The following is a 23,179-nucleotide window of genomic DNA, read 5'->3' as shown; positions in this document are numbered from 1 at the left end:
TTTTCCAATCAGCAAGCCCAAGAGGCTCAGTGGTTTAGACCACAGCACCATCCATATGCCACATATATTATGTGTATGTAAAGAGAGTAATCGGAGTGGGTCTATTATTTATTTATTCTTGGCTATGTATTTTACCAACAAACGATAGTAACCCACTCTGGGATCAACTTGCATAAGGATAGAAATGTTTTCACTAAATAAATATTACAAAAAGCAAATGGAAGAATTTAGCTTTTATTCCACTGTTCAGTTGGAACACATGAAAGAACACTGAGCTATTTCTGGGCAAGTAGAAGAGAGAGACTCAATCCCCAGTTCACCTTTTGTTAAAATTCTTGCAGCTTCAATGAAGCACCGTGAGGAAAAGTTGTATAATGATGCGCAGTGATCCTGCAGTTACCTTGCTTCATTTGGCTGAGGATATAGGGAAATCATAAAGTGCATTTAACTAAAACATAGTGAACGTTTGAAGCATTTTCAAGTCCAATAGTCCAAAATATGAGCTATATTCAACTGGTTGTCAGTAGGAAATTATGAGTCATCCAACGTTTGGGAAAAGGTGGAGCTTTCCCAAAATGATCTGTGTGCCTTCAGGAAGCAGAATCCAATGATGCCCCCTTCATGGGCGAGACTGTGAATTGTTGGGAGTCACTAACAACAACAACAACAACAACAACAAATTATTTATACCCTGCCCAACTCTGGGCAGCTTCCAACAGAATATTATACAATAGACCATCAAACCTTAAAAGCTTCCCTAAACAGGGCTGCCTTCAGAATATATACAATAGACCATCAAACCTTAAAAGCTTCCCTGAACAGGGCTGCCTTCAGATGTCTTCTAAAGTCTGGTAATTGTTTTTCTCTTTGACATCTGGTGGGAGCGCGTTCCACAGGGCGGGTGCCACTACCGAGAAGGCCCTCTGCCTGGTACCCTATAACTTGGCTTCTCGCAGTGAGGGAACCGCCAGAAGGCCCTCAGAGCTGGATCTCAGTGTCCAGGCAGAATGATGGGCGTGGAGATGCTTCTTCAGGTATACTGGACCGAGGCTGTTTAGGGCTTTAAAGGTCAGCACCAACACTTTGAATTGTGCCTGGAAATGTACTGGGAGCCAATGAAGGTCTTTCAAGACCAGTGTTATGTATTATGTGTTATACAGACCATCAAACATTAAAAGGTTCCCTAAAGAGGACTGCCTTCAGATGTCTTCTAAAATGTATGTAATTCTTTCTCTCCTTGACATCCGATGGGAGGGCATTCCACAGGGCGGGTGCCACTGCCAAGAAGGCCCTCTGCCTGGTTCCCTGCAACCTCACTTCTCACAATGTAAGTATATTTGTCAAAACCATTTTTGTTGATGAGTTTCATTATATGTATTTTTCCAAAAATATCTTCATTATTAAGGGAGTCAAAAATACAGAGACTGAACCAGTTTGTTTTTTGTTTGTTTGTTTAAAAATGTTCATAGCACTTGCTACAGGTCAATGCAGAATGAGAACATTTCATGACCTCAGATTCATTCTGGAACATCAATAATCAAACATGATTAACAGTTATTTTGGAAGACAAAAACCCTATTCAGGTACTTGGATGAACATCTAGAACATATGGAACCACCCCATGATAGAGACAGCCAAGCTTCTGTAGTATATGCACTGGTAATGCTCTGGTAACCTCTAGGTAAGATTACTGCAATGCATTATACATGGGGCTGCCCCCGAAGATGTTTCAGAAACTTGAGCTGGTGAAGAAATCAGCAGCCAGATCGCACAGTTGCACAATACACCAATCCAGGTCCAACGGTACTGGCTGCCAATTTCTTTCCAGGCATAAAATCAAATTGCTGGTTTTGACCTATAAAGTCCTAAGCAGCTTATGACCACAATACCTCAAGGACTGTTGTTATTGTTTAGTCGTTTAGTCGTGCCCAACTCTTCATGACCCCATGGACCAGAGCACGCCAGGCACTCCTGTCCTCCACTGCCTCCCACAGTTTGGTCAAACTCATGCTGGTAGCTTCGAGAACACTGTCCAACGATCTGGTCCTCTGTTGTCCCCTTCTCCTTGTGCCCTCCATCTTTCCCAACATCAGGGTCTTTTCCAGGGGGTCTTCTCTGCTCATGAGGTGGCCAAAGCATTGGAGCCTCAGCTTCACGATTTGTCCTTCCAGTGAGCACTCAGGGCTGATTTCCTTCAGAATGGAGAGGTTGGATCTTCTTGCAGTCCATGGGACTCTCAAGATCAACATCAGGGTCTTTTCCAGGGGGTCTTCTCTGCTCATGAGGTGGCCAAAGCATTGGAGCCTCAGCTTCACGATCTGTCCTTCCAGTGAGCACTCAGGGCTGATTTCCTTCAGAATGGAGAGGTTGGATCTTCTTGCAGTCCATGGGACTCTCAAGAGTCTCCTCCAGCACCAGAATTCAAAAGCATCAATTATTCGGCGATCAGCCTTCTTTATGGTCCAGCTCTTACTTCCATACATCACTAACCTCAAGGACTACCCCTCCGCATATGAACTGATGCAGACCCTGCAATAATAATCCAAGGCCCTTCTTTCTTTGCCCCATCTACAAGAGTTCCAGAAAGTGGCAACACAATAACAGGCCTTTACTGTGGTGGCCTCATTTGTGGAATGCTCTCCCCAAGAAGGATTGTCTTGTACCTTCATTGCATATCTTTAGTCACCAGACAAAATAATTTCTGCATAATCAGGCCTTTTAAAAGTGTTTGTGAAAAGGGGGTTATTGGTTTGTTATTGGTCTTTTTTGTTATTTTATGGATTATTATTTTTTGTTTTCATTTTTATGTCATGAACTGCCCTGTGATCATCAGATGAAGGGTGGTATACAAATTCAATAACTAATAAATAAATAAATATAAATAAATAAGACTTTTTTGGTCATCTGACACCACATGAAAAGGCAGAAAGAAATGGTAAAACAAAATCCCTATCATTTAACTTAAAATTTACCCTATTTTTACAGTAGGGACCTGAAATCAACCTTAACATTTTATTTTATTTTTTAGCAGTTTGTCTTCAAAATTATGGGATCCAATCTTGGTTTTATTAAGCCCCCCCCCCCCAGCTTTTCTCTAAAATGAAGGATAATGGAAAGAATAGAGTCAGAGTAATGTGAAGCAAACTTTTCAAAGAACTCGGGGGCAGCAAATGAAATACTTTAAAAATGCAATTCTAAGAAATAATCTGACTACTTTCCAGGAGAAATAGCAATTCGAATTACTTTTCTTAGCAATCTCGCCACTCCTGTCTTGATTGGAAGTCATACTACGGTTGTCATGGTAGCCCGCATGGGAAAAGCTTTACTGTGCCAAGGAAAAGGTAATCAGTAATCAATTACCTTGAAGTAATCAGTATTACATACCTCTTAACGCATTATTTTTCAGATCCAGTAATCAGCAGTGCAATATAGTTGCTTCTTCAAACTACTTTGATAACCTTATCCACCGGGTTTATTCCTTTCTGTTTCTGCTAAGAAGCCTATCTGATTTCTGAAACAATTAGGTAGCTAAATAATCTAAGGCTGCAGTAGTCTTCTTTTGGCATGGATGTCCCATGTGACCCAGAGCACAGAAGATTGTGACTCTCAGACTGCAGCAAAGAGGCTCATGGATAGGGTTGCCTGGTCTCCTAGGTCAACGGTGCAATCTATACATGTCTATTCCAAAGTATATTCCATTAATTTCAACGGTGATATCCAGGAACTGGTACAGGATTGCAACCTCAAGCTCTGGGACTCAAGAGAGCTAATATCTGGCAGCTAACAATATTGGCTATTTTTTAAAATTATTTCTTTACTTTTTACAAAGAAGTCTCAAAGTGACTTCCAAAAATTTATATAAAATAAGAAGTGGCTTATGCAGATGTTTAAAATATTAAAAATGCCATAAAATAAATTTTAAAAATGCAGACCACAGAAATGTCAAAAGTGTTAATCCACAAATACAATCCAAAGCCCTTCTCCATGTGCCTCCTCTGAAAAGAATTCTTTGGATGATATTTAGATTCCTATGAGAAGCATTTAGATTCCTATGAGAATTATTCAGGGTTTCAGAAGTACCCCGAAGCCAGCCACCTACTCCTCCTGGGAAGTGTAACCCAGAACAGGTTGAACAACACATGTCCCACATATGTCTGTGAATTAGGGACAGAGCTGGTAGGATGGAGCAAAATGTAATGGAGACAAGAGGTGTCCACATGTAGGTCAGGGAACAGAAGCTGACTGTGACTGGTGACTCGGAATGGAGTCTGATGAAGCTGAAGGTACAAAGAGATCCTGTTAGGGACTGGACATCGGATGAGGAATGGTGGAGACCGCCTCCCTCTTCTCCTGAACCTCCCCGAGAAGAGGAGGACAGTATAGATTTAGAACAGTGGTTTGCAGAAGGTCATGGTTCAGAGGCTGCAGAGGGGAGAAGCTGGGAAATATTGGGAGGGGAGCAGGAGGAAGAAGAACAAGCACCAGAGGAGAGACAGCTGACAGACTCAGTGTCCTTGGAAAGCATTCCAAATCCAACCCCCTCCTAGGACCTGGCGTGCATTGAGGGCAGAAGAACAGAAAGCTCAGAGGCAGAAAGCATAGATCAGCCAATGCAGGGATGACATATAATAGGAGAGATGGAGAGGTTGGGACTTCACTCAGAGCAACACCATTGTCCAATAGGTGACATCCTATATCCCTCTCTGTGAATACTGAATAAAATACCATGGTAAGAGCTTCTTGCTTTTCCAATTACAGGCAGCCTGCCATGAGGTAGGGGGGTCAGATTTCCTGAAGTCTGACAGATCCTGAGCCAAGCAAAACACCTCAAAACAATTAGCCCTATCCCCTTGGTGCTGATCCCTCACCATCAGTCCTTCTCCTGGAGATCATAATGAAAGGTTGAACCCTGCAGCACAAAGCCAGGTTCTGCCCCCGGACCCAATATCATTCCGCCTGACACTCCAGTGTTTCACTGCTCTCCAATATAATAAACTATACACAAAACTACTTAATGACCAGGGGGCTGCATGCATACTGTTGTAGCATTATGTTAAATTCTGGATTAGGGTATCCTCCATGTTGGACTTAAGCTCCTGTCATCCCTCATGCTTATAGGTGGATTGGTTGGAGTTTGGAGTTCAGCATCATCTAGAGGGTACCACAATGACTGAACCTACTTTAGACCTAGTTTGTGACATACTTCCCAAAAATATTGGCCCTACTGACAGAAAGACAAAGGATCTAGCTGGGGCAAAAATAATAACAACAATAAAATTTGAAGCCCCAACATGCTTTGAAATTCCTCCTAATATGGGAGAACCATACATTGAAAATGTTGTCTATAAGAATAAAACAAAATTATTATAAATTAGTTTGGAGATGGTATTTAACGTCGGTCAGATTAAATCAAATAAACAAGGAATATTCGGTGTTATGATGGAGGGGATGCCAGGAAACAGGGAATTATGTTCACATTTGGTGGGGGTGTAACTATGTACAATTTTTCTGGCAAAGGATGTTTAAGGAGATAATAGAAATCACTGGGTTAAAGCTGACCGAAAGTCCAGAGGTGGCATTATTATCAATTTGTGATGGGGCAGGTTCACAGGCTATGAAGGACGAATTATTATAGCTAGGAATTGGAAGGGGCAAGCAGACTCTAAAATGGAAGAATGGTATAAATAGGTGTGGGATATAGGTATTAATGATAAATTAACATGTGTCATTAAGGTAAGACATTAATGAAGAAGAAATGATTTTGAGGAGATATGGTGTTTGTAGAATCTGTACTGTTAAAACGGAAAGAGGTCAAACCATCACAAGAGGTTTTGAAATTTTGGGAGGTTGGAGGGTTACAATGGAATGGGCTTGGTGGTGGGGTGCACATTTTTATTCTTATTTATTTATGATTATTACTTTGTCAAAAAAGAAGTTCATCCAATAAAAAGAAAGAAATTCCTCCTTAGAGTTATATTTGTGATTTAATAATCACATGAGTGCAGTTAGAGAAGCCATCTAAGATACTGAGTCAGAAGTATCTTATCTGGCTGGTGATGGTTCTCCAAGACTACAGGAAGAGTGGTTTTTGCAGCCCAGTAACCTGAGGCTCTTTTAAGTGGCGAGTCTAGGCTTTGAACATGGGACTTCTCTGCACAGAGTATGTGCTTTACTGCTGAATGAAGTATATATCTTCCCTCCTAAATGTCAGCTGTGGCATTTTATGTGTCATTATGTGCTATAACGCTGGAAAGGGCTCACGTTTACTTTTAAACTTCTGAGAGCGGTTTAGTCTGGGCATCTTCCTGAGGGAAGATGTTTCTATACTGAAGTGATTAAAGTGCTTTCAGGCACACCAGACATTTGTCTGAATTATTCAAAGACTTTAGATGAACACTGTAAGAAGAACAGCTATCACAGTCTTCCTGCATATCTGGAAAGTTGACTTGTCCTGGCTACATTGAGAAGAGCTTCCTTCCCTTCCCTAATAGAAGGGATGAGTGTGTGTCTACCATTATGATTCTGTGGGTTGGCTCTCCCCTTTATTCCCCTCTGCCTGCCCTCTGCTTGACCTGGGAGAATTTCTAACACTAATATCAGAACTGTCACATGCTCAGCTCTCTGGGGTTTTCAGCAGTTTTCAGTTTTCCTTCTTTTTTGGCCTCTTCTTCTTTTGCCTTATGCATTGTGCAAAAATGCATATGTACACTGATGTACAACAGAGCCTCACCGTATATTTAAAAAAAAAACCCAGCACACATTTAAAGCACATTACTTCCCCCTGAACCTTGGGAATTGAAGTTTGTGAAGGATACTATAATTTGTAGCTCTGCGAGGGTGAAGCCAGCAAGCTAGTCAGACAAATACATCTGACCCAAGGAAGTGGTAAAATTATACAGAGGGAGAAGCTGAACTAAAAAGGCAGGATGGGTAGCTGTGGTGAAAGAAGCCAGCAGTGAGACTGCTTAGGCCAAACATCCCAGATAGAGACTATCATAAGCTTAGGCAGGAACAGAGTCTCTTGAGCTTCATACAGCAGAGGCCATATTGAACTGGCAATGCCTACAGATACAACACAATAAAGTCGTAAAATTATGATATGCTAGGATACAGGTAGGGGATGCTATGATAGATAGACAGACAGACAGACAGACAGATATTAGGTAGATATGCCAGTAAAAATATGTATATGCATATGTGTGAGGGAGGTGGGGAATGTTAGGGAGAATGGTTCTGGTTTAGCTTGCTAACTGCCATGCTAGGCTCCTAACCCCATTTTCAGGGTGTTTTGTTTTGTTTGATAATGTCAGATGAAGCATGCTTCATTCATCCTATCATTCTACCACCACCTCAGGACTCTACTATCTCATTATTATACCCCATTATTCTGATATATAAGGGACGCGGGTGGCGCTGTGGGTTAAACCACCTAGGACTTGCCGATCAGAAGGTCGGCGGTTCAAATCCCCACGACGGGGTGAGCTCCTGTTGTTCGGTCCCAGCTCCTGCCAACCTAGCAGTTCAAAAGCACGTCAAAGTGCAAGTAGATAAATAGGTACCGCTCCGGCGGGAAGGTAAACGGCGTTTCCATGTGCTGCTCTGGTTCGCCAGAAGCTGCTTAGTCATACTGGCCACATGACCCAGAAACTGTCTGCGGACAAACGCCGGCTCCCTCGGCCCATAGAGCGAGATGAGCGCCACAACCCCAGAGTTGGTCACGACTGGACCTAATGGTCAGGGGTACCTTTACCTTTATTCTGATATATGTAGACTAGACCAAACTCAATTAAGGGAAGGTGAAATTAATATGAGGGGACAAAGTGGGAGGGGCCAATCACAACAGGGACGGGTGGGGCATAGCAAAGAACGCATAGCAGGAGTGCAAAGACACCTGTGGTGGGGGCTCTGAAAGTAGCTCCAGTCCAGGGCTATTTTTCTAGAAAACGTGGTGCCAAAACTCACCCGAATGCTTCCTTGTTCTCTTAGGATAGCAATGGTACCCACCTGAGAGGTGCCAGAACTGAGTTCCAGTGAGTTCCAGCTGGGGGGGAGCCCTGAGCCCAGCGATTATAAAGCTAGGAGTTCAAGTTTGCCTGTATCTGATTCACCCTACATGTTGCAATTTCCATACAGGAACTTGACAGGGGAAATAGCTTAATGTGTGAAGCATAGTTGTCACAGTGGAGGACAGCTGAATAATCAATTTATTGAATTATGAAGTAGGTTTCAGCGGGTAACAGCTCCTATGTCAAAATGATAGACAAATTCTTAACCCTTGCCACATTCCTTGTTTCCCAAGATGTATTAGTGCATGCATTCTAAAGCTGTCCACTGTGTTTAACTATCTGCAAAGATAATCCATACAATGCATACTTAATGCAATATTCCTGATAGCAGTAAATTTCATTAAGTTGGGAGAAAAAGGGCTTTGGTCCCACTCCCAAGTACCGCCTTATCAATCCAGTCTTTGTCATTGCACTCTTTGTTCTTTCACATTATGTCATGTTAAATTGCAGGAAAGATTGGGGGCAATCGGAAAAAAAGAGTGACAGATAATGCAGTATAATTGCGTGGCAATTCCCGCCCCCTCACCAGATGGAGTAAATAAAGACACCGGACACCAGTATTTAGGTTAATGGGCGAAAATGGCCACAACTTTATTGATTACAGGTAAGAGCGGTATTGGCCTTAGGCAGTGGCCCTAACAAACTATCCGGTCTAACCGGGAAGGGTTAAGCACCAGCAGGGGGAGCCCCCGAGATGCACATCCCTAGGCGCTCCCCAAGGGGTTACCGCTCGGGGGCGCGCTTTAGGCCCTAGCCTCCGTAGGTTTCGGACGAGGCGACGCCCCTCGGAGTCCTTTAATGAACTACCCTTCAAGGATTGGGGGAGGTGATGGCTCTCCTCCCCCCCGATCTCATTTGCATAACAATACCCCGCCAATGCCTAACCGCCAAAACCAATGAGTTGTGATGTTTTGCTACGAGGTAGGCAAAAAAACCAAGTGGCTTCAAAATTCAGCCAATTAGCCAAATGGAAAAACTCCTACCAGGCCCCTTGCGGCGACCAGCAGAAGCCCATAGCAAAGTCCGAAAGCACACCTAAAGGGCTGGTGGGTGGGAAACCGTGGCTGCTGCGAAGAAGGAAAAGGGGTGAGCCAGGGTTGCCCTGACCTTAAGTGCCCTTAGGTAGGCCCGCCCCTTCTGCCTGCCGATTGGCCGGCACTGTATAAGGTGCATACTAATGGGAAACCCTAAATCCCGCGGGGCTGGCACCAGCCCCGCGAGAATGTGGATGGGGTGTGAGCCCGCAACCCCCCTCCTTAGTTCGGGAGTGGCTTTGTGTGGCAATTCCCGCCCCCTCCCCAGATGGAGTAAATAAAGACACCGGACACCAGTATTTAGGTTAATGGGCGAAAATGGCCACAACATTATTGATTACAGGTAAGAGCGGTATTGGCCTTAGGCAGTGGCCCTAACAGACTATCTGGTCTAACTGGGAAGGGTTAAGCACCAACAGGGGGAGCCCCGAGATGCACATCCCTATGCGCTCCCCAAGGGGTTACCGCTCGGGGGCGCACTTTAGGCCCTAGCCTCCGTAGGTTTCGGACGAGGCGACGCCCCTCGGAGTCCTTTAACGAACTACCCTTCAAGGATTGGGGGAGGTGATGGCACTCCTCCCCCCGATCTCATTTGCATAACAATACCCCTGCCAATGCCTAAGCGCCACACGAGCAAGGCTCGCCGCCAATACCCTCAGACCTGTAACCAATCCCTGATTCCCTGGGAAATGTCGGCCAGCCAAATATCGTTACCCGCATCGGAGAGATGCACGCCATCCCTGCGATAGAGTGCTTCCTTGCTAAACTGGATGCCTGGGTGTTCGATGACCCGCCCACCCATCGCAGCCACTCTACGTGCGGCCGAGCGCTCCAGGATCCTCCTGGCTCTATTCACAGCCACAGGATTTGTGGCGTCCCACCAACAGCGCCTCTCAAGCAAAGATGACCAGATTATTGTTATATTTGAATAAGAAGCCCGCAACTCCTCCAGGTCATTGAAAATATTCCACATTAAGTCCACCCCTTTTCTATAAGCCAGGTTGTTCTCACCCAGTTGGATGACCAGTGCGTCGGGTGGGCCCTTGGCAACAATTCTTTTTGTTACTGCCAGGAAGAATTCTTCCCAGCGCATTCCCCGCTGTGTAGTCCAGGACACTTCAACATTGTTAGGGAGCTGCAGGCCATCGCACCAGCCCCTGGAAACTGCACGCAGTCTTGCCCAATGTACAATACTGTGGCTGATGATCCAGAGACGCACTGCCCCGATGCCTGAAATAAGAGAGTAAGAAATCTGGATCAGGGGGGGTTGATGGGGGAAGGGAAAGTTAGTGCGGTGTCCGGATGTAACCCCTGTACGCGTTGGACTTCCACGTCCCATGTCCATTATCCTCTCAGCCGGTAAACCCATGTGGACAGCGGTGGTAGCAGCCCTGAATCGGAAGGAGTGCACGGCATACTCCTCGGGTGGAAGTCCGATGGCCGTGATTGCCTTGCGCATAACCCTCATGAACTGGTGTTTAGAAAGGCAAGAACCATATGCGTGTATGAAGAAAGGGCCACTTGCTTTTGGCCTTAAGCACAGAAACTTTCTAGCGTTCTTTACTGGGCAAGGGCCAGCCTTCTGCGTTGCCTACAGGCGGATTAGAGCCCCTCTACCAATCTGATCTGTCTTTGAGCTACGGATTTTTAAGATTACATCTGAGCTTGACAAGGTTACATCCTCTAACAGGAGCCCCCTATTGTTACTAAACGGTTGGTCCTCACAAACCACCTCGCCTATGCGTAAGGCACCAAAGAAGGCGAAGGAAAATGCCGTGGAAAATAACTTGGCTTCATACCTAGACCAGCAAATGACCCTGAGCTTCTTACGTATTTGCACGAGAATGTCATAAGTTATCGGTCTTCTTCTGTCCGAGCTAGGTGGCCGCGACCTGCGCCAGCCCTCCAGCATTTTCCGCACCACAAAGTGTGCACAGGGATCGACTGAAAACAGTGCTTTGGAGAAGAACGATATTGCCGTGGAATGAATATTGAGGGTTTTGGGGGCCCGACCCAGGTCGCGGAGGTGCATGAGGTATTCTATGACGTCTGACTTAGACGGGGGCCTGCCCGTCTCCACAGAATAGTGGAGAAACTTCTCATCAGTAGTTTTGAGTTCAGAAACATAGTAGAATTTAAAATACTGATATGCTCCATCTAGTCCAACCTCCTTTGATGCAGGATTCTCAACTAAATCATACTTGACAGATGACCATCCAACCTCTGCTTAAAAACCTCCAAGGAAGCCGAGTCCACAACTTCTCTAGGGAAACCATTTGTTGTTGAATATTCTCCACAGATAGGTTTACTGGACACCTTTTTATTGTCATTTTTAGTGCCAGAAAAAGACCTGAGTTATTTAGATGCAAATTTAATCTAATGGACTTTTTTATGCTGCATTTTAAAATTTTGTGGCTGTTAGCTGTCGTCGTTTGTGTCTTTCTGTAAACCACCCCGGGAATATGACTGAAATCTGGTTTTAAAATACTTATAATAAATAAGATAGACAGCTACTTTCTTTCTCTGTTTTAAAGGGCAACCCAAACTGACCCATTTTTGTGTGATTTAGCTGCTTTTCTTCTCTTTAGTCTGACTAAAGGCCTTGTAGAAAGAACCAGCAAAGATAATTACTCTTGCATCACTATTATCATTTTGAGGACATGAACTAAGTTTCCTTACTCCTGTGTGAGTAAGAATGTAAGAGGAGGCACCAGGGACTGGGCCTGCAGAACATTGTAGAATTTCCTTTGATGAAGTCATATGGTACTGTAAAATGATGAAGGATCTGAATAGTAAGTCCAAGGGGAGAGGCTTCTGGGTGGAACGGAGAGTGCTGTTTTCCAACAAACACAATACTGACTAGTGTCTAGACGACCTGCATGAGAGAACAGACATTTCACCACCCACAAAACTGAGTTGCATATGCAAGCAAGGTTGTGTTGTATGCCCCCCCAACCTCAAAATCTGTATAATAAAGCATGTACTTTTTGTAATCAGGCATTTCTCTGTCTTTTATTTTTACACTTTCATCTCCCTGTGAGATGCTTTTACAGATGTTTCAAAAGGTACAAGGTATCTCCCTTGACACCCGATGTGGGTGGATTCAAAAGATGTTCACTTCTATCACATTGATTCTTTTCATCCAGAACAGAAGGTGGCAACCCCTTATCTTATACTGATGAAAAAACCTGAGCCTTGAGGTTGACAAAAGTGTTGAGATCAATGAGGTCCCCAAAGGAGTTCACACAAGAAACGGAGAGAACCAGACAAAATTCTTACAAAAAGTCCCTACCCGTTCCTGGTTAGTTCCCAAGACTTCAGAAACACATGAATACTATGCAAAGTGGTTCAAAACAATTATCTGGAGGCATCCAGCTGCTGCATGCTGATGTATCAGATCACAACCCTGGAGGACAACCAAAGTTAGAGGTTAAGTGATGGGTAGTAGATTTACAGCCTTGCGTCTAGCTAGGGTACACGCTAATCTGTGTATAATTAAATCACAAAAAGGGGCATATACAGTTTTGCAACACAGGAGAGCTTGGCAGTTGTTCTAGGAGCCTGCCTGGGTGGATAAACATATCTAATGGCGAAGACAGCTACCCTGTGCTCATTCCTAGTTGTTAGTTCAAGCATCAAGCTTCTTTGTCTTCATGATAGCTATGCTACCATTTGTATATAACTTTTTTAAGAGGGGCAAGGGATGATGCGTGGAGGAGAATATTCAACAAGCAAAGCAAAGCATAGTTATTTCCAATATCTTCATATCTGTTGTATATGGGCATCTATGGAAACTCTGAGAAGAAGTAAATTGCATTTGTGTTTATGAAATAGCCAACGTGAGTCAGAAAAGATGGTCCATGCCCAATAACAGACAGGAAAACAACAGCTTTTAATCACTTTTGGGGGGTTAAAGTTGCTAAATTCCTTGGATGCAACTGAAAGGGGAAGTAAGCCCCAAATACTGGCTTGGGCGAACAAGGAGCATTCCAGAATTCAAGCTAGATAAACTCATATTCATAACATTAAATCATTATTTTGTTGTTCAGTTCTTTCAAAGTATATGTCAAAGCTAGAGATATGAAAGCTTTGTGGGGGGGTCCACTCACTTTTTGTTTTTTTCTCTCAGGTTTTCACAGCCTTAGTCAAGACCTGGTGAAGGGTATATCAATCACTGTTCTGACTGATCAAATGAGGAATTTCAGGAATTTTATTTTAAATCTTTATGTAACTCCATCAATGTTTCATGGATAAAGCTTTTATTCTGTTCCTTCTTTTCAATGTTAATTTAAGGTTTCCTCATAAGATTCATGCTTCCTGAAAAGCAGCCGTGTCAGTCAGTTATAGTAAAAAACAGCAAAGAATCACGTAGCATCTAAAAGATTTCAACTAGAGTTACCTTAAGCCCGGGGTAGGAAACCTAAGGCCCGGGGGCCAGATGCGGCCCAATCACCTTCTCAATCCGGCCCGCAGACGGTCCGGGAATCAGCGTGTTTTTACATGTGTAGGATGTGTGCTTTTATTTAAAATGGATCTCTGGGTTATTTGTGGGGCATAGGAATTTGTTAATTTTTTTGTTTCAAAATATAGTCTGCCTGGGTCCTGCTGCAAAAGCTTGCCAACCCCTGCCTTAAGGCAAAACAAGTGTAAAGCTAAAGGTAAAGGGACCCCTGACCATTAGGTCCAGTCGTGACTGACTCTGGGGTTGCGGCACTCATCTCACTTTATTGGTTGAGGGAGCCGGCGTACAGCTTCCAGGTCATGTGGCCAGCATGACTAAGCCACTTCTGGCGAACCAGAGCAGCACACAGAAATGCCATTTACCTTCCCGCCGGAGCGGTACCGCTCTACTTGCACTTTGACGTGCTTTCGAACTGCTAGGTTGGCAGGAGCATAACAAGTGTGCTAGGCTTTAAAGTCCTACAAGACTCCTTGTTCTTTTGAGGGTTACTTTGTCACATATGTATCTAACTATTCATTGCATTGAAATCAGTTGTTTCAAATGTTGGAACCCTTTCCAGCTGATGCTTTAGAAAAGCATTTGAAGTTTTCTACTTGGTCTTTATGACATTGTAGGGAAACCACCAGCATTCTGTCAAGAAAGAACACACAGGGAGCTCAGTCTTGTCTTTGCAATATTGTGCAGTCTGGCGGTTCCTTCTTCCTCACATGCAGGTAGCGTTTCCTTGTGAAGACCAAAAGTTATGCCAACCTAAGAAGTCGTTGTCTTGGTGAGCTTTCCACTAACAAGTGACTGCTAGCTATGGTGAAGAAGCAGTCTGCATATGCTCACAGAAATACAGTTACTATTATTAATATACGTATCTTTCAGAGCTAAACTACCCCATTCCAGAAGGTTCCAGAACTCTCTTCTGAAACACTCTAGCTCGAATTAAGCATTGCTCCCAAGGAATAAACAGAGGGAGAGCAACATGCTAAAGATGGAGGGAGGAAGTAAATGCAGCAGGTCTTAAAAAGAGCAACTGATGTGGGTGGAGAAGAAACCAAGGAGCAATTGATGTGGTGACATGGGACTGTGCCCATTTCATTGGGGATTATGTGGGCACCCACCCCATGGAATGCTATTCCCATTATGATTTAGAGGGCACCCAGTCTTCTCATAAGTGCTCATGCTGATTGCTGTTGATTTTGGTCATTAGCGTATAATGTGAACTGCTTTGATATTTTCCACAAAATGAAATGTGCTACAAACAAATAAACAGAAATCACAGGACAAGATTGAATAGTCTTGCCTTCCAAGGTTATTATCGACTAGGGACCGCACTCCTAGTTGCATTGCTTCCCAACCTTGCTTACCTACCACCCGCTGCCTGCCCTTTGACTTTTTTCCCTTTACATGTCATCCAGCCACATTTCCCCGCTTATAACACTCTCATTTGCTCACCTGCCTGAGCCATTCAACTGCTGCTCTCTCAACCTGCCACAATTTGCAGGGTCACCTAACTGCAGCATGATCGCACCCTCGCAGTAAGAAAGCACTTGCGAGGTCTATGCTATTAGAGTCAGATAAAAATAAGAGCAGAAAGAATGCCCCTCACCCCCAAATCAAAATTCTTGATTATAAGCAAGGATGGAAAGGGACACAGTTCTGGGCATGTGCAAGCCTCTGGCAATGAGATTTGTTGTTCCAATCCTAGACTTCCAGAAGGTATCCACACGCAAAGCTACATTGCTACATTGCATGTGGGACAGAGGACATAGCAAGATATTATATAACCAATTTGTTGGCCACAGTAGAACTTCCTTTTGTGTCATCCTGTTTAGGATTGGACAGTATGTGTCCCTTTCATCTGGCAAATGAAGCTCTAACTGAGCTGCTAGCCGAGTCCACTATAGGCAACCTTCCAGCTTTCTGTGTTGGTTTCTCCTCATTGCTACAATCTGGGTTTTAAATTCTCCAGTTAACAAACAAGCTTCTGGCATACGTTCAAGACAGTACACAATAGAAACACATTGGAATGTCTCATTTTTCTTAAATATACACCCTGTCAGCAGTTCAAAGGATGTGTTATAGAGTGCTTTGGTGTCCAAGAATAACTACATATTGGTACAAGCACCTTCAATACCATTATGATGTAGCATTATTTAAAACTGGGGCACCGGCCAACTCTTGGCCAGTAACAAGGGAACGAGGATGTAGTAATGCTCGTCCCCAACCTCTTGCCCCTCCCTTCTCCTGTCTCTGCTCTCCGGCCAGACCAGGACGCCCAGGACAGGGTTGGCGGACGAACATACGTTTTTGCAAAACAGAACAAACAAAACCCGGTAGGGTTGCCACCACTCCCTCTTGTCCAGGGGACCCAGAATCACAACCCAGGGAGAAGGCCGTGACCCATTAGCCTGGCTGTCCCCTTCTCTACAAGCTGTATCCACAGACTTGCAGGCAGAAGTTCTACGGTATAGCGTAACCAAGCGTAAGGCTAGGACTTAGCTATTCCCTTTTGGAAAGGCACACAACCAAAACAGTTTCATCTTTAAAATGTTTATTTTAAAATAACATAAGAAACATGCTAAAATAGCAGGCACATCTTTCTGAATGTTACAGGTAAGAAAACAACAAAGCTACATAGACTAACTAAGATTACATACTTACAACTCTAACACAAAGATAGGATAGTTGTTGTTCTTTAAGCCCCTGCAATTAGAAGACGATCGAAGATCTCCATTTCAAAAGATGAATAGCGGCCTATTAAGCTGGAACCATAGAGCCGGGCATCTTTGCGATTTGCAGGGCAAGGCAGAGAGGCCAAGAGCAGAGGATTCTCTGATCTTTTATTTCCAATTCGCAACCTGCGTCGTAACTTTCAAGCCAATCATAAACTCAAATTATTTTTTGAATGCACCAATGATCGGCTTGCTAGTCTATCAATTTACCTCTTGACAGCTGGGCCAATTTGGAATTCAAACTTTTAAATCAAAGGGTTTCCTCCCTTCCGCCAGAGACACATTCCCAGGCAATTCAAGGGCAGATAACAACACTGGGAGAGGGGATGTTTACATCATTGAACTCAGGTGTTAGATCCTTCATTAATCAAGACATCCTGGGTTCTAATAAACCTTTCAGCTGAGGAGTCAGTTGTCTAGAATTTTAAAGATACACAATTCCTTTCCCAGGGTCCTTGTGGCTGACGAAACTCCCACAAGGCCTCACTCTCTTTTGCTTGGCCAAAGAATAATTTTCTAAATATTCCTACTTTACTACAGAGGAGAAAAAGCATTATGTTCAGAGGAAGCCTGTTATGGCTGAATTTCAATAACAGTTAAGATGTGGCCTCTAGCGGCATTCAGAGATGGAGAAGGAGCAAAAAATTCTGCGGAGCAGTTACTGAATTGTGGTTGCCCATCATTGGGCCAAATACTTTCATCACTATCAGGGGCTCAATTGAAGCGCAAGTTTGTGTACACCAGATGTATATAATTTACTGTATCCCCATTTTGAGATTTTGTGATAGGTGAACCTAATTCTGATGTCATTGCTGGACAGACAAACAAACACCCTCTCAGGAGCAACTGTATAATGCTATTGTTTAAAACACATAGGTAAAGGGACCCCTGACCATTATGTCCAGTCGTGACCGACTCTGGGGTCGCGGCGCTCATCTTGCTTTATTGGCCGAGGGAGCTGGCGTTTGTCCGTAGACAGCTTCCGGGTCATGTGGCCAGCATAACTAAGCCGCTTCTGGCGAACCAGAGCAGCACACAGAAACACTGTTTACCTTCCTGCCGGAGTGGTACCTATTTATCTACTTGCACTTTCTACGTGCTTTCAAACTGCTAGGTTGGCAGGAGCAGGGACCAAGCAATGGGAGCTCACCCCGTTGCAGGGATTTGAACCGCCAACCTTCTGATCGGCAAGTCCTAGGCTCTGTGGTTTAACCCACGGCGTCACCCATGTCCCATCTTTTAACTTTTAAAAACCATTAAAACATTAATAATACCCCTGTCTCAGTGTAATTGGATATATAATGAAATGTGATATGAATCACTTGCAATGCAATTTGTAATGCAACATGGAACATGCATTACTACCGCACTTCTTAGACCGGGTGTTAAACAAGTTTGAAACTTCCTTGCTTCTCTGTGTGCTTCACCTTGGCATTGCAGCCACCTCCTTTTTTCTCCCTATAGACATTCCTTGTGGTTGGTGTCACATTTTAAAAGGTTCACCTTTATAGGGACTATAATTTGAAATCAAAATTGCTGATTCGACTGTTTCATGCTACATTAACAGTATTCTTGGAAGAAAACAAACACCATTACAGGTATTCTTGCATTTCTTATGAAAGAGATCCCCCCTGCCATTTCTCCTCCCTAGGCTGTATTAGTATTTTGAGACTGTAATTGACCATTACCCTGTTTACATATGGAAGACGATGGATGGAATTCTCTGTGGGGAGAAAGCAGTTTAAGGGCATCTAAGTCATTTCACCTATACGGGCTATAGGGTCCAAATAATATCTTGGAATGGCATCAAAAAGGCTGCTTTCAAGTCCCTCAGGGCTGATCATATTCCAAGTGACCTAAAAGCAATTTTATATAACTAGACTGCACAAATACCAAAATGACATTGTAGCCATCTCACCAGGTTGCCTGGAAATAGAACAATTTTCAACACTTTTTGAACCAAGGTTCATGCAATTGATCAAAAAGCCTTCTTTTTCTGCTTTAGAAATGGTGCTGCTTAGATAATATTCCCTACACCTTGAGAAAGATATGCCTACCAGTTAAGAAAAAAAAATATATGTATTTATTTGTAATTCAGTTTATTCAAAGAAACCTCAGAAACTCTGCAAGTCTAGTCTAGTCACTATAAATAGCTAACTGCTACCTACCCACCAACACACATGAAGAGTTACTGCTCAGTCACATATAATTGTTGCACTTAGAGTTATTGAAGTGTTGTTTTCTAAAGTCATAATTATGACTGTACTTTTGAAAATCTTGAAGGCAGGAGGAAATATAATCCCACGGTCCTTTTAGCAGTTCTACAAAAGAATTTAAATTGTTCTTTGAGAAGACCACTAAGCTCCCAAGGGTAGGTTCATATACCCCGAAGTTAGTTCAGTGGTATATGAAGTGAAGCATCCCTGCTGCCGTTGACTTACTGATATGATAACAAAGACTCATACTACCACAGCAATTCTTAGGTATAGAATCAGGGAGGAAATGCCAATTCCCACAGGAAAGCCACTTGGAAAGTTGTTGTTGTTTAGTCGTTTAGTCGTGTCCGACTCTTCATGACCCCATAGATTAGAGAATGCCAGGCACTCCTGTCTTCCACTGCCTCCCGCAGTTTGGTCAAACTCATGCTGGTAGCTTCGAGAACACTGTCCAACCATCTTGTCCTCTATCGTCCCCTTCTCCTTGTGCCCTCCATCTTTCCCAGCATCAGGGTCTTTTCCAGGGAGTCTTTTCTTCTCATGAGGTGGCCAAAGTACTGGAGCCTCAGCTTCACAATTTGTCCTTCCAGTGAGCACTCAGGGCTGATTTCCTTAAGAATGGATAGGTTTGATCTTCTTGCAGTCCATGGGACTCTCAAGAGTCTCCTCCAGCACCATAATTCCAAAGCATCAATTCTTTGGCGATCAGCCTTCTTTATGGTCCAGCTTTCACTTCCATACATCACTACTGGGAAAACCATAGTTTTTACTATACGAACCTTTGTTGGCAAGGTGATGTCTCTACTTTTTAAGATGCTGTCTAGGTTTGTCATTGCTTTTCTCCCAAGAAGCAGGCGTCTTTTAATTTCGTGGCTGCTGTCACCATCTGCTACATATAATAAAAGTTGGGTATCTCTGGAGACCCAGTGGAATTCTGCTGCTTAGACCGCCAGCATTATGGTCCATTGTTAGGGTGAACTTTGCAAGCAAGTGGTTGTAAAGCTATGAGGTCCATGTTGTGTTTTTCCAGTAGTTTCAACAAACTGGAGCAGCTCAACTCAGATTTAACTCGGGATAAAGAACCATTCTTTGTCCTGAACGTTTTCCCCGGCTTAACGTGGGACTGCAGACCTCTTCAGGTGTTTGAAATAAGCATTTGGTTACCATGTGCAATATGGCATACCTTTCACACACGTTCCCCAAATCTATTTCAGACGATTGGTGGAAACTGTGAGTTTGCATTTCTTAGTACAGAAAGAATTGATCTGATGTGTACAGATCTTTCCTATTCTAATTAATTCAAGAGGGTTCTGAAAGCTTGTCTGTGTGAAAGAAACAAGCTGAAGGCTCATGGTGTTTGGGTTATACCTTCAGAGAAGCTGAGTACAGCTGGCTTAAACTGGTTCTGTTATCTCTTCTGTCAAGGTCATGCTGACTATAATAAGAGTCCAGAAGGAGCCTGGGTTTCATTTTCTCTATCTCTTTTCCTTCTAGTGTGCTGTTCTGTACATAGTATGCTTAGTGTTAAGGTTTAGACTTATTATAAGTTATTGTAAGTTTAAGTTAAGCCTGCTGCAACTGGATTTCTTATGGACAGTGCCAATCCTAAATCTATTGGATTTGTGACCATTATGCTCATTTGCCTTCAGTAGCAGTAAAGCTCTGCTGGATGAAATACAATTGCCTCTGATCTATTTTTGGGGGAATCCTGCAACGTGTTTAAGTTTTCACTCTGCTAACTATACAATGGAATCTACTCTGGATCAATATTGAGTAGAATTTCAATGACAGGTTATGGAACAAAATTTAGGAGGGGTGTGGAGAGAGGAATTTCCTTTGCATGACCAGACATCACAGCAAATAACTGAATACCACTCCATGTGAGGGGAGCAATGGTGACACACACTTAAATCTGCCCCCTGCATTGCTATTCCACTCAACTGGTTGTGAGTAATGTTCTGAAGCAGAGAAGCCTCTGTACTTGTTGGGAATACCGCGCACATCAGAACCCTGATCTTTCTAGTTCCAAAATTTGTGAAGAGCCTCTGTGTGTACAGGAGGCTCATTGCATTGGATAGTTGTCCTCCATGTCTTAGAAGGTGACTAGAACAGTGATGTGGGGTGTGTGGAATTTATTTATTCAGTTTTATTTATAAGCCACAATTCCATTTTTTAAAAAATTAACAAGGTGATGTACAACATAGAAAGTGCAACATTGCAAATAACGGGGGGGGGGGGGAATCAATAAACTGTTTTTTTTTTAATAAAAAAAACCCAACAACAACCACAAATATGTTCCAAAGGCCTTTCTGAACAGTACAGTTTTCAGAAGATGTCTAAAAGAAGGCAGGTATGACTCCTGCAAGAACTCTATTGCCAAGGAGTTGCACAAAGCAAGGCATGCCACACTAAATGCTCAGTCCCTGATAAAGGTTGACCAAATCCCAGAGGCATGGGGGACCACCAGATGTGCCCCACTAGAATATCTCAATGATGGCAAGGCAGCATAAGAAATCAGGATGTCCTTCATATACCTTAAACCCAAGTTGCTTAAGACTTTGTGAACACAGGAAATTTGAACCTGCCCACTAATAGACTGAAAATGAGCATAGCTCTCTCAGCAATGAGAGATGAGTTAGTGCCCCCATTATCACTGCCCCCATAAGAAAAGAATGCTAAAATTGTAACACCTGAAGAGAGCTGGAGTATTCTCTGGCCTTAATCCCTTCTTGAGGTATAGATGCAGGTGAGCTGCATTTCTGTGGTTGGAAGAGAGTATGAAACCTCTGAATTGGACTGGCTTGGTAGAAATATTAGGTTTTCTGCCCTCATCTGATCAACAGAGAAGAGCCTTAAGCCTATTAAATTTCAGCTTCAGGTCCAGTCCCATATAAAGTTCCTGCAATTTAGCTTAGGGCTGTTGGCATGGAGAACAGTTCCTTGCAGATGCAGAGGCCCTGAGAAAACCTTGTTTTAGTTTTGCCTGGTGCAATACCATTAAACTCTCTTGAGTCATTATTGGTTCTTAGCTTTGCGTCTCAGCACTGAGGCTTGTGCGTGCACACATATGTTAATTCATGCTGTGGTAAACCTTCTGCCCCCAACCACTCGCCCCTCCCTCACCTGTCTTTGCTCTCCGGCCAGACCAGGCTTCTTGAGCGGGGTTGGCAGGCAGGGTTTACATTTACAAAAAAAAACAGAACAAACTAGAACCGGTAAGGCTGCCACCACTCCCTTTGATCCGGGGAACTCAGAGCCACAACCCAGGGAGAAGGTTGTGCCTAATTATTGCTAGTTATCCCCACTCCACAAGTTGCATCCACAAACTTGCAGACAGAAATTATACGGTAGAGCGTAACCAAGCGTAAGGCTAGGAATTAGCTTTCCCCCGGAAAGGCACACAAACCAAACAGTTTCTTCTTTAAAAATTTATTTTAAAAGAACAGAAGAAAACATGCTAAAATAGCAGGCACTTCTTTGGTAAGTTACAAGCACGAAAAACAAGAACATTGTAAAATCTAGCTGACTTACATACTCACAACTAAGAGACAGAAAGAATGGTTAAAGTCCTTCCAAAATCCGCATTCAAAGTCTTTTCCGAATCTCCATCACAAAGGGTGAAAAGACGGCTACTAGTTGGAACATCAGCAGCCGGGCGGTTTGCGGATTGCAGAGCGCGCTTTCTCAGCCATTCCCAAGATCTTTTATTCCCAATTTGCACGTAGCGTCGGAACCCCGAAACCAATCATAACTCCTGATTATTTTTCAAATTCTCCAATGACCGGTCAGCGACCTAATCAATCTAACTTCTGGCAGCTAGTCTCATTAAAAAACCAGAACTTAAATCAAAGGGGTTCCTCCCTTCCTTGGTATTTATGCAGATACACACTCTCAGGCAATTAAGGCAGATAACATCACTGGGAGAATGCACATAACTTCGGACCCAGGTGTCAAAGCTTTCATTTAATCAGGGGTTTCCTTTCCCATAGTAAATCCCTCACACCCTGGGAGCCTGTTAGTCTGAGGTTAAAGGGACAGGACTTATTTCCCATAGTCCTTGTGGCTTGTTGGTTACCCACAAGGCCTCACTCTTGTTGCTTGACCAAGGAACAGAGACTAACTTTACTACACATGCTGTATGCAAAGTAGCTTTTAAAAAAATCTTAACATCATTAAGGAGTTCTTTTCTGATCTCACAATATTCTCCACCCTTCCAGAGTTTTTGTTTAATTTAATGGAGCATACTGCAACCTCCCTGCCCACCCTCTTTTTGCAAGTTAAATGAGAGGATGCTTAAGTCAATATTCTTTCCTCAATTTTTAAGTGCTTTTTGGGAAATTTGCCAGATATGCTCTTGGGGATGTGCTTACCTTAAAAAAGATATAGAAAAAATATGAAAGGGCAAGAGGACAGAGCAAATTACTCAGACTCTCCTCTCCAACCATAACTTCAGGAAAATGTTGTACATGTTGTATTCACTTTCAGTGATGTACTCAAACAGCAGGTCACAACACGCCCCATCAATTTGATGGTTTTGTCCTTAGAATATTTATCATTATGTTTAATGATTGGGGTCTTGAAGTAACAAAATAATGGCAGAGAGAGAAGCACTCCAGTGTTAAACCCTATGTTAAGGACATAAAGAATTGCCTTGATAGGATGGACTAAATGTTTCCTT

At 43.3% G+C, this 23,179-nt stretch overlaps 1 long non-coding RNA gene across 2 annotated transcripts in view; it reads right to left on the bottom strand.

The window, feature by feature from the left end:
- Positions 1-281: 281 nt before the first annotated feature.
- Positions 282-23,179, bottom strand: part of LOC310852168 — a 112,593-nt gene continuing 89,695 nt past the window's right edge. Inside the window, exons 4-5 of one of the 2 annotated variants that reach the window (XR_014568000.1) lie at positions 3,244-3,325; positions 282-414 (exon numbers count right to left, since the gene is read on the bottom strand). This is a non-coding gene — a long non-coding RNA (uncharacterized lncRNA). Of the gene's footprint in view, positions 415-3,243; positions 3,326-15,013; positions 15,115-23,179 lie in introns of those variants that run through there. The other variant, XR_014568001.1, reaches the window with a different exon arrangement.

Source organism: Podarcis gaigeae (assembly GCF_964106915.1).
Source record: "Podarcis gaigeae genome assembly, chromosome: 9".
Classification (NCBI taxonomy): Eukaryota; Metazoa; Chordata; class Lepidosauria; order Squamata; family Lacertidae; genus Podarcis; species Podarcis gaigeae.
The sequence above is the reverse complement of the archived record's forward strand: the minus strand, read 5'-3'. Positions and strand labels throughout refer to the sequence as shown.